Genomic DNA, 10149 nt, shown 5'->3' with positions numbered 1-10149 from the left:
AGTGCTCAGAGCCATTTGAACCAATAACTTAGAAGCTTCTTCTGTGTTCTATGGAGTTGCTATTAGTGCCTCCGCATGCCGCAGCCAGGGACATAAGTTTCCAGACGATAAATGTAACTGTTTTATAGAGAAAAGCATCCAATGTGACGATATGTCATTACGTCGATTCGACGGCAATTGACGAAAACGGGACGATTTCTTAGGTTTTTACAACACATGAACACTTTTCCAATTCTATCGTGTAACGTGTCTTCCAGACTTCGTTTCATGCCAAATCTTAAGGTCGTCGGACATGTCTGAGGCACCAAAGCCGGATAATAAGTCAATAATCGATTACTAAAACTTGAATTTTACTGCTTCTTACTGGCTGATTACATCAACTTATAAGTTTCTTCTGTGTTTTACTGTGTTGCTATTAGTGCCTCCGCATACCGCAGCACACAAAGTATGTTTGAAGACGATGAAGGTAACCGCTTCACAGAGAATTTCAAATTCTGTGTCTGTGTCTATTGCCTGCTCATATTGTTTAAAGCAGGTTGCTCTAAATGCCCAGTGGATCTGATTCCATTGATACCTATTCTAAACAATCTCGGATTGGTAAAGACCAAGCTCTGCTTATACTTATAGTCTGGGAAGTTGACATATCTTAGACAGTAAAATATGATGGTTAAAGATGTCCACTGAGTATTCCCATATACACTGAAGTTAGCTTTGAACAACAAATTATTAATTGGCCACCTACTCTTGACTCAATAGCTACTAAGATCTTTCACTAGTGAAGGAGGTGACGACGTTGTTATGTCCACTAGAGGCTTCTGTAGTTTGCTGAAAATGATGTGATATAATTGTGCCTTGTGATTTTCTGTGGAGTTCCAGAGTAAGTTCTATACTGGTGCAGGACATTCATTCGTGCTGTTCTCATTCGAGGCAATCCTGGATTCTGAATCTCAAGCACCAGAGGATTATAAACAGCAATGCAACCTCTGTCTTCCTGGCTGTGCACTATTTCAAAGTGCTCTGGTTGACAGTCTCTTCTCATTGTGCAGTGCTTGTAGATTATTGTAAATGGATTATCTGCATTATTTAGAACATCTCATTCTAAACTTTCTAAAGAACGAGACTTTTCTGTCATGACCACTTTTTGTGTGGGGTGATAAATACCAGGAATTTGATTGCATTTTGAGAACCTAATGGTAACTAACATTATTGTCTATGTAAATTAATGGAACTGGATTTTTCCTGAGGTCAGCAGTTTTCCGAAGGTCGTCGTTTTTCCCGCGGTCGTCGTTTTTCCCAAGGTCGGCGTTTTTCCCCGAGGTCGGCGTTTTTCCCCGAGGTGGGCGTTTTTCCCCGAGGTCGGCGTTTTCTCCCAACAGCGGCGTTTTTCCCCGATGTCGGCGTTTTTCCACGATGTCGTCGTTTTTCCCCAAGGTCGGCGTTTTTCCACGATGTCGTCGTTTTTCCCAAGGTCGGCGTTTTTCCCCGAGGTCGGCGTTTCCCCCCGAGGTCGGCGTTTTTCCCCGAGGTCGGCGTTTTTGCCCCGAGGTCGGATCAAAGATTTTTTTTCCCGAGGTCTAGAAATCTATCGATATATTGAACATCCAAAGTATTTTCATGTATGTAGACTATACTGTTGTGTCATGTCATCTTGAAACATTTATCCGACCACTAGATAATGGTATTTATCAAGATGGCGATATATTTCGTTATATCTATTTATTTCGATAATCGTTTTCTTAGGGGTACAGATTTATTTTGAGACGTCCATACTTTTCCCATTATCGATTCAATTCGATATATCGACTTACGTAGATGCGCACATTAAATCATGATATCGATTTATTTCGAGATATCTATCTATATTGAGGAGTCTATTTATTTCGAGATATCGATTGATTTAGAGTATCCGATCATATCGAGATATCGATTTATTTTGATATACCGACACAATTAAGGTTGTCTATATATTTCCAGGTATCGATATATTTCCATGTATTGGTGTACTACAGATATCGATTCTTATCGAGATATCGATGTAATTCAAGGTACCTCCATATCTCTAGTAATCCATAAATTTCTAGATATCGCTATTTTGAGAGATATCTTTATATTACGTGGGACCAATATATTTCGAGATATCGATATATTTCTGTACCTCAATTTATCTCGATATGTCGACTAGCATCGAGATTTCGGTCTATATGGTAAGCCGAAATGCGTCTAGATGTCGATATACTTCGGGATATCGACTCATTTCGGTGTAGCAGTTGTTTGGAGGTGTCGATTTATTTCGAGGTTTCGATTTATTTCACGGTGTCGATTTATTTCGAGGTTGCGATTTATTTCGAGGTGGCGATTTATTTCGAGGTGGCGATTTATTTCGAGGTGGCGATTTATTTCGAGGTGGCGATTTATTTCGAGGTGGCGATTTATTTCGAGGTGTGGATTTATTTCGAGGTGTCGATGTATTTCTAGGTGACGATATATTTCGATGTTACTTGTCGACTGCATCAGCTTAGAACCTATTTCGTTCAGAGTGGTGCGACTGCATACCTCTGCAGGCGACATTGATATCCAGACGATGAATTTTACCGTTTCCGAGAGAAAAGCGTGCGATGTGATGAATTGGCACTACTTCATTATGAAAACAAATGACGAAAACGTGAGGTTTTCTTCGGTTTTTCTGCCACTGCTGCCAACTTTCAGCCCACCCCCTCCTCCCCTTCCCCAGTCGTGGCGATCAGCTTTTGTGATGGAAATGGACACAGGAAAGTAATAACGTTCCATGAAATCCCATTCTAGGGACGTTCAAGGGTAAATGTTCCAGACGGTTTATTTGCATTAAGACACGCATACTGCGCATCTACAATGTCACATCTGCCAGATCGTTTCTATTGTCAACAGTGGAAAACAAAACAGCGTACTGAAGAAGCCATAGTGAGACGCGGTTTTTGGTAGACGAAATAATAGGAATACTCTAGCCATTGATAATGATGATCTAATGAGAATTCTGTTATTGTTTTGAAAGATGCATTTAAATATGCATTGAACGTAGCTCCAAATTATTTTGAGAATTATAATTGCGGTATTATGAATCTACATTGGAGATTTTGTAATGCAAAACATTTCGATCTGAGAATACTTTACGTGATAGTACGGCATTGACCTTGTGTGTCATTAGGGTAAAGTTAATTTGCCGCCATTCACATAAAATTTATCCGCCATTAACATAAAATCTATTTTTCAGCGTACTGCAATAAGGACTCACTTCAGATGATTGGACAATTAAAGAGAACTCAAACCGTTATTTTAATAGTATTCGTAGGTCCATTGCAGCATTTACCGTGGACAGTCCCTGAGCCTAGACTGTCAGTTTTATGTAGGGAGTACTACTTTAAAAAAGCACTCCGTGTTCAGGTCACAAGTGGCCAATCAGGACCATCCGACCGCCACGTCATTCTCACTGAGGGTGGAGGAGGAGCTGGCTCTCCCACTCGTTGTGGTAGTTTCCTTTGACTGGAGCCGCTACTATTCGGACGAGTAGTTCCTCATTTGGCATCGGAAGGCTGAGTGCAACCCGAAAAATGCCAACAGCGCATAGCGGCCCATATGGTCACCCATCCAAGTGCCGACCACGCCCGAAAGTGCTAAACTTCAGTTATCTGACGGGAACCGGTGTATCCACTGCGGCAAGGCCATTGCCCCTGCCACTTTTTATGATATTTTTGATCGTAGTTCAGGTCTGATGGCTGGGAAGAATGGACGTTTACCATGTTATGCACATTTATATTTTCACTACGTCGACACAGCTGGTCCAATTACGACCACAGGTGATGGTAGCCATAATGATCGTGCCAAGCATCCCGTGTACATTAGTTACACCCAAGTGTGTGGGCATCACAGCATTCGTGACATTTAAATTTGTTACTTCTTTGCTACTATATTCGCAATAAATTTTGCAGACAGTATCCGCATATGACGCTGAATGTACCTACAAAATTATATCATTGTACGACACATGTTTTGGGAGATACGTCATAAAAACTCAGGACAAGGCCAGACGCTGCATAGTACGGACGTGGACGCACAGCTCTAAATAAATGCCTGGTCAACACCAAGCTTTTCCGCTAGTCATCTATAAAGATAAAAAATCCCCAATATTGTCTACCAGCGTATTTTTGAAAAACCTTTATTTTGTCATCCATTTTTTTCCTGTAAAAATCGTAAAAGCCGTGCATCATTGTGTTTTTAAAAAGCGTTTCTTATTGTCATCTCTTTTTATGTATTTTAAACCATCTATCGCTTGTGTAACCTGTGGCTACAAGTCCATTCCCTTTATGGTGTAATCGAAATAATAAACAACGCAAAAAAGTGTGGGTCAATTTCTTCCTCATTTTTCGGAACTTCTGATAATATTAAATCGTTGGCTCTTTGAGGGCGTGGTAGGTACATACAAGAGATTAGTGTAAGATTAGAATTTGGGTTAGATGCAGTGCCAGGAGGTTCTGTTTCTATCTGGCTAGCTTCAGAGTACTTCACCATCTACTAAGTGATGCGTTTCATTGTGAATGGTGTGTTCTGTGCTAGGTCTACCCTTTTACTGCACAATGCTGTTCCTTCGATGCTATTAAAACCAGGAAATAATTCCAGTGGTGGGGAGGGGGGAAGGCGGGTCGGGGCTGGAGTGCATGATTCTGAGACTGGCACTCTGTGTACAAATCAGCTGGTCAGTTACGAGGTGCATCAAGCTACAAGACCCTAACTCTATAAGCGCTACAACTGGCCAAAGCTAAGGTTTATCAGTATTGTGGAGAATTCTTATCTGGAAGAGTATACTGTAACGAATAAAATCTCTTTACTCCAGATTCCAGGGAGGGTTGGGGGCGATGGGTGAAAGTGCCCTTTTGCCTATCCTCCCCTCCCGACCTCCTCCCCTCCCCCTCCCCTTCACCCTCGCAGACGCCAATGGCTGGCCCGTTCATTTTGAGAACATCAGAGCTCCAGTAACCTTTCTGAGAAACTGTTCTTGTTGTCCTTGTGCGTCAATCTTACCACTCAGAACACCAGTGGGAATGTTGGTTATCGCTGAAATAACTGGTTTTCGGCTCTTATCAGTTTCCCAACCCTTCTTTAAGCTAATTGTTAAAGCCCGTCACAATACCAGTTCTTGTAATAACCGATTTTCAGTCTTTTATTTACATTATTTTCTCTAGTAAACGTAGAAATCAAACAAAGATTAAACAATTTTTACTTTCTCAGTTTCTTGATAAATGGAATCAAAATGTCAAATTAAATACCCTTATGATGACCTGCAGCCGTTCAGAACGAAATTAGAATTATATTAATACCGTCAGCTGCTCACGTGTGTCGATATATATCAACGGCGACAGGTGACAATGTGTGCACGTCTGGGACTCGAACCCGGGATCTCCTGCTTACATGGCAGGTGCTCTGCCCATCTGAGCCACCGAGGGCACAGACGATAGTGTGACTGCAGGTACTATCTCGCGCACGCCTCCCGCGAGACTCACATTCTCACCTTGCATGTCCACACACTACATTCGTAGTGTCCCACACCGACACACTCATTACTCGTGGAACACATTCTTACCAAGTCCAGTTCGGGGAATACGTGTGCATCTTCACAGAAGAAGGTCATGGCTGGTATTGCCAGAACCATATACTTATATTGATATGGACATGTCTTCCACGAGGAATGAGTGTGTTGGAGTGGGACTCTACGACTGTAGTGTATGGACATTCAAGGTGAGAATGTGAGTCTCGCAGGAGGCGTGCGCGAGATAGTCCCTGCAGTCGAACCATACACTGTGTCCTCTGTGCCTCAGATGGATAGAGCGTCTGTCATTTTAGCAAGAGATCCCGGGTTCGAGTCCCGGTCGCGGCACACATTTTCACTTGTCCACGTTGATATTTATCAACGCCCGCGAGCAACTGACGGTATTAATATAATTCTAATTTCTTTAAATTAAATAGTCAAATAAAACTTTGTCCGATCTTCGCTGCTGGCGAGTGCTTCTATACTACAGAAAACTGGCAATATTATCCTACTGATTATAGTTTTTAGAAGCTCTGCTCAAAAATTATATTGTAATCGGTTATCACAGCACTATGCAGGCATTACGTATAGTCCAGCGATAAAGAGTGAAAACTGCGGCAGGAGAACTCTCTTTTTCGTTTTAATTTCTCTGTTTTTAAGGGCTAAAAGCAGATAACGGCATACTACGTAGACACAGCAGCAGATCAGGCACTTTCTACTTTTATCCAGAACTATGAATGATTTGTTAAATTTTAACTTTTTTCCTTGTATGATGTCGCAAGTCGACCAAATCTAACTTTGTTCTTCACTCGTACCGCATATCGTAAAATACTTCCAGACTTCCAGATGGTGCCATTCTATGTTACAACTGACGTTCGACAACAGCGAGAAACTGTGTCCAGTCTCGCGCTCTGCTTGTATAACAGGCACAGTATTGTCTCGGCAATGTTGGACCAATCCATTTGTTGCTCGTTTCTATCAGCAGTGTTATTAAAGTGGCACACATAACCTTTCCCATTTTTTTCTGTAATAACGCCGTATTTCAGTGCTATGGAAATCTTACGAATAAAAATTACTCGTCTTTTTTTAAAAAGGTTTATTTGAAAACTAAAAATTTTACTACGACATCTGTGGCTAATTGATATATATGTTTTTACGTGGTTATCAGGAAAAAATGAAAAGATACTTGTTATTATAACCGAGAGCAAACAAATACTGAAAGACATCGGTTATTCAGAACTAAAATACCCATGTCGTTTTAACTGATCGGTTTTTCTATCTATAAACTGCAGTGTCGCCATAGAAAAGTGTGTCGCTCCATCAATGTCCATAGCAACTTTGAGATATGTGTTTATGCGCAATATCGGCAAATGGAAACACGAAGAGGTAATAAGCACCTGAGCGATAGAATTTATTTCACAGTCAGAAAAGTCGAGTGACAGGCAAGACTGAATCACTGTAATAGAAATTATATGGAAAGCTGTGTAAAGGAAAATTTCCAGTTCTTTCGTGGATTCCAAAATTGAAGCAAATTCCGGGACACCAAGGTGACATAGTCTTATACGGATAGTATTCCATGACTAACGTAATTGGCCCATATACTGTACTGGTATACGGATAATATTACACGACTAACGTAATTTACCTGAAATAATTTACAAACATGTTACTGTAACATTCGCTACTACTCATTACGCTAATTCACCTTCAGCCATTAAGCGCAAATCTCAGTTATGATACGTGCGCCAAACAAAAATTTATCAACCTAGTAACTCAAGACAACTACAAACGATCATTGTGTGCAAAATAAATAGAACACTTCATAAGAAGAACATGACGGGTTTGAATCATTCCCACCGCAAAGGATGAAAAATTCAGGCTCGCACACAAGACCACTTGATAACTAACCAGAAATTCAGATTAGTTGTAGCTTCGGTGACAATCGCCTTTTTTACATTTTCCCCGTAAACTAGATAATTATGAAACGTAAGCAACTACTGTAAAATATCTGCGGCAACGGCCTTGCCGCGGAGGTTGCATCGGTTCACGTGGGATCACCGAAGTTAAGTGCGTTGTCGGGCGTTGAAGGCACTTGGATGGGTGATCATCCAGGCCGCCTCATGATGCCAATCGAGGAGCTACTCGGCCCAATAGTAGCGGCTCCGGTCAAAAAATACCAACATAACGACCGGGAGAGCAGTGTGCTGACCCCCGCCCCTCCTGTTCGCATCCTCCACGGATGATGACACGGCGGTCGGATGGTGCTGTCCCAGTAGGTCACTCGTGGCCTGAAGACGGAGTGCTTACAAAGCAAACTACTCTCCAGTGGATGGTCGTACTACTGAGACCTTGATGCCTGGCATCAATAACAGATGGCAGCACAAGAGGTTGGCTTACGCCTACTGCCGAATTTTGCGATCTGTCGTAAGCCTGCGTAAGCACGTAGGGCCTTCCGTCTTAAGTGCAAGCATATCCATTGCGTTTTCTGTCACGCGACTTGAGTGGAATATTTCATTATTTCTGAAATTTTATAGAAATGTTTTTCGTTGTATATCCTCACCATCGGTACTGAATTTACTGTAAAATTACTTGCTCACTTTTCGGAACTTCCGTTCATAGTAAATCGATACTATTTGAAGCCGTGGTAGACACGAGTCTAGTGTGCTTCACCTTCAGCACCTTCTGTGTCAGTCTCGGTTAATATGTCGCTGATTTCACAACGAACAGTTCGTTGTCTACTGAGTATACTGTCTGTTGCACGACACTATCCCTCCCACGCTGCTAAATGTAGGTCGTCGGCAAAATATGACTGCAGTGGAACAAGGGCGTCTGCAGAAATTTCCCCAGGAGGTGGTGGTGGCATTGGTAGTGGTGTGTGTGTGTGTGTGTGTGTGTGTGTGTGTGTGTGTGTGTGTGTGTGTGTGTGTGTGTGGAGGACTATTACTATGAAACTCACACAGTCCAGACCGCCAAGGAAAATAAACCTTGAGATTTGGAAAGAGTGTTGATCTTATACCGCTTATACTGCATATTTCAAAATTCCACCTCTAAGGGGGAGACACAGGACATGAAAGGATTTCTGAATCATGTAGCTATTAAGGTAATTTTGAAGCTAGGCATACGAACATTTGTATCTGGTTTCTAGGTCAGAAATAAAGAAATATGTGTTCCAGTATCTTTGGGAATTTAACCTCTATGAGGTGAAATAGTGGATGAACATTTTATTTTGAGATAAATAATTATGGAAGAACTATGAAAGTATTTTTAAGGCTACATCTACGAAAATTGGTATTTGACTTCAAGGCTACAAATAAGAAAATACGTGTTTCGGTGTTTTTGGAAGTTCAACCCCTAAGGGGATGAAATAGAGTGAGCTGGTGCGTTTCTGGCACCAGTTTCCGTCGATCGTTGTTTCGATCTTTGAGTCGCGGTCCAGAGGACACTGCTCCCTAAGCGACTGTAGTAGTTCTCTGTGCAGCCCAACATCGGGCTTACCACGCTTACACTGGACACAGTTGCCAACAAATCGCCTGCCATCGCGATATAGGTTGGGCCAAAACATGTATTCCTGAACTCGGTTCAAGCTCTTGAAGAACCCCAAATGACCCCCGTCCGCCGACTCGTGGAAATATCTGAGTGCCATGCTAACTCGTTCCTGTGGAATACAGACCTTCACTTGGCCACGGTTGGCTCCCCCTTTACACAAGAGGCCCGCACGAAGGCAACAGCTAGTGACGACGTCGCCATCCACAAACTGCTGCATATTCGGTCCCCACCCGGCGTCCTCGGCCTGTTTCTACATCTACATCTACATCCGTACTCCGCAAGCCACCTGACGGTGTGTGGCGGAGGGTACCCTGAGTACCTCTATCGGTTCTCCCTTCTATTCCAGTCTCGTATTGTACGTGGAAAGAAGGATTGTCGGTATGCTTCTGTGTGGGCTCTAATCTCTCTGATTTTATCCTCATGGTCTCTTCGCGAGATATACGTAGGAGGGAGCAATATACTGCTTGACTCTTCGGTGAAGGTATGTTCTCGAAACTTCAACAAAAGCCCGTACCGAGCTACTGAGCGTCTCTCCTGCAGAGTCTTCCACTGGAGTTTATCTATCATCTCCGTAACGCTTTCGCAATTACTAAATGATCCTGTAACGAAGCGCGCTGCTCTCCGTTGGATCTTCTCTATCTCTTCTATCAACCCTACCTGGTGCGGATCCCACACTGCTGAGCAGTATTCAAGCATTGGGCGAACAAGCGTACTGTAACCTACTTCCTTTGTTGTCGGATTGCATTTCCTTAGGATTCTTCCAATGAATCTCAGTCTGGCATCTGCTTTACCGACGATCAACTTTATATGATCATTCCATTTTAAATCACTCCTAATGCGTACTCCCAGATAATTTATGGAATTAACTGCTTCCAGTTGCTGACCTGCTATTTTGTAGCTAAATGATAAGGGACCTATCTTTCTATGTATTCGCATCACATTACACTTGTCTACATTGAGATTCAATTGCCATTCCGTGCACCATGCGTCAATTCGCTGCAGATCCTCCTGCATTTCAGTACAATTTTCCATTGTTGCAACCTCTC

This window comes from Schistocerca gregaria, unplaced genomic scaffold (genome assembly GCF_023897955.1).
Source record: "Schistocerca gregaria isolate iqSchGreg1 unplaced genomic scaffold, iqSchGreg1.2 ptg000387l, whole genome shotgun sequence".
In the NCBI taxonomy this organism is placed as follows: Eukaryota; Metazoa; Arthropoda; class Insecta; order Orthoptera; family Acrididae; genus Schistocerca; species Schistocerca gregaria.
The sequence above is the reverse complement of the archived record's forward strand: the minus strand, read 5'-3'. Positions refer to the sequence as shown.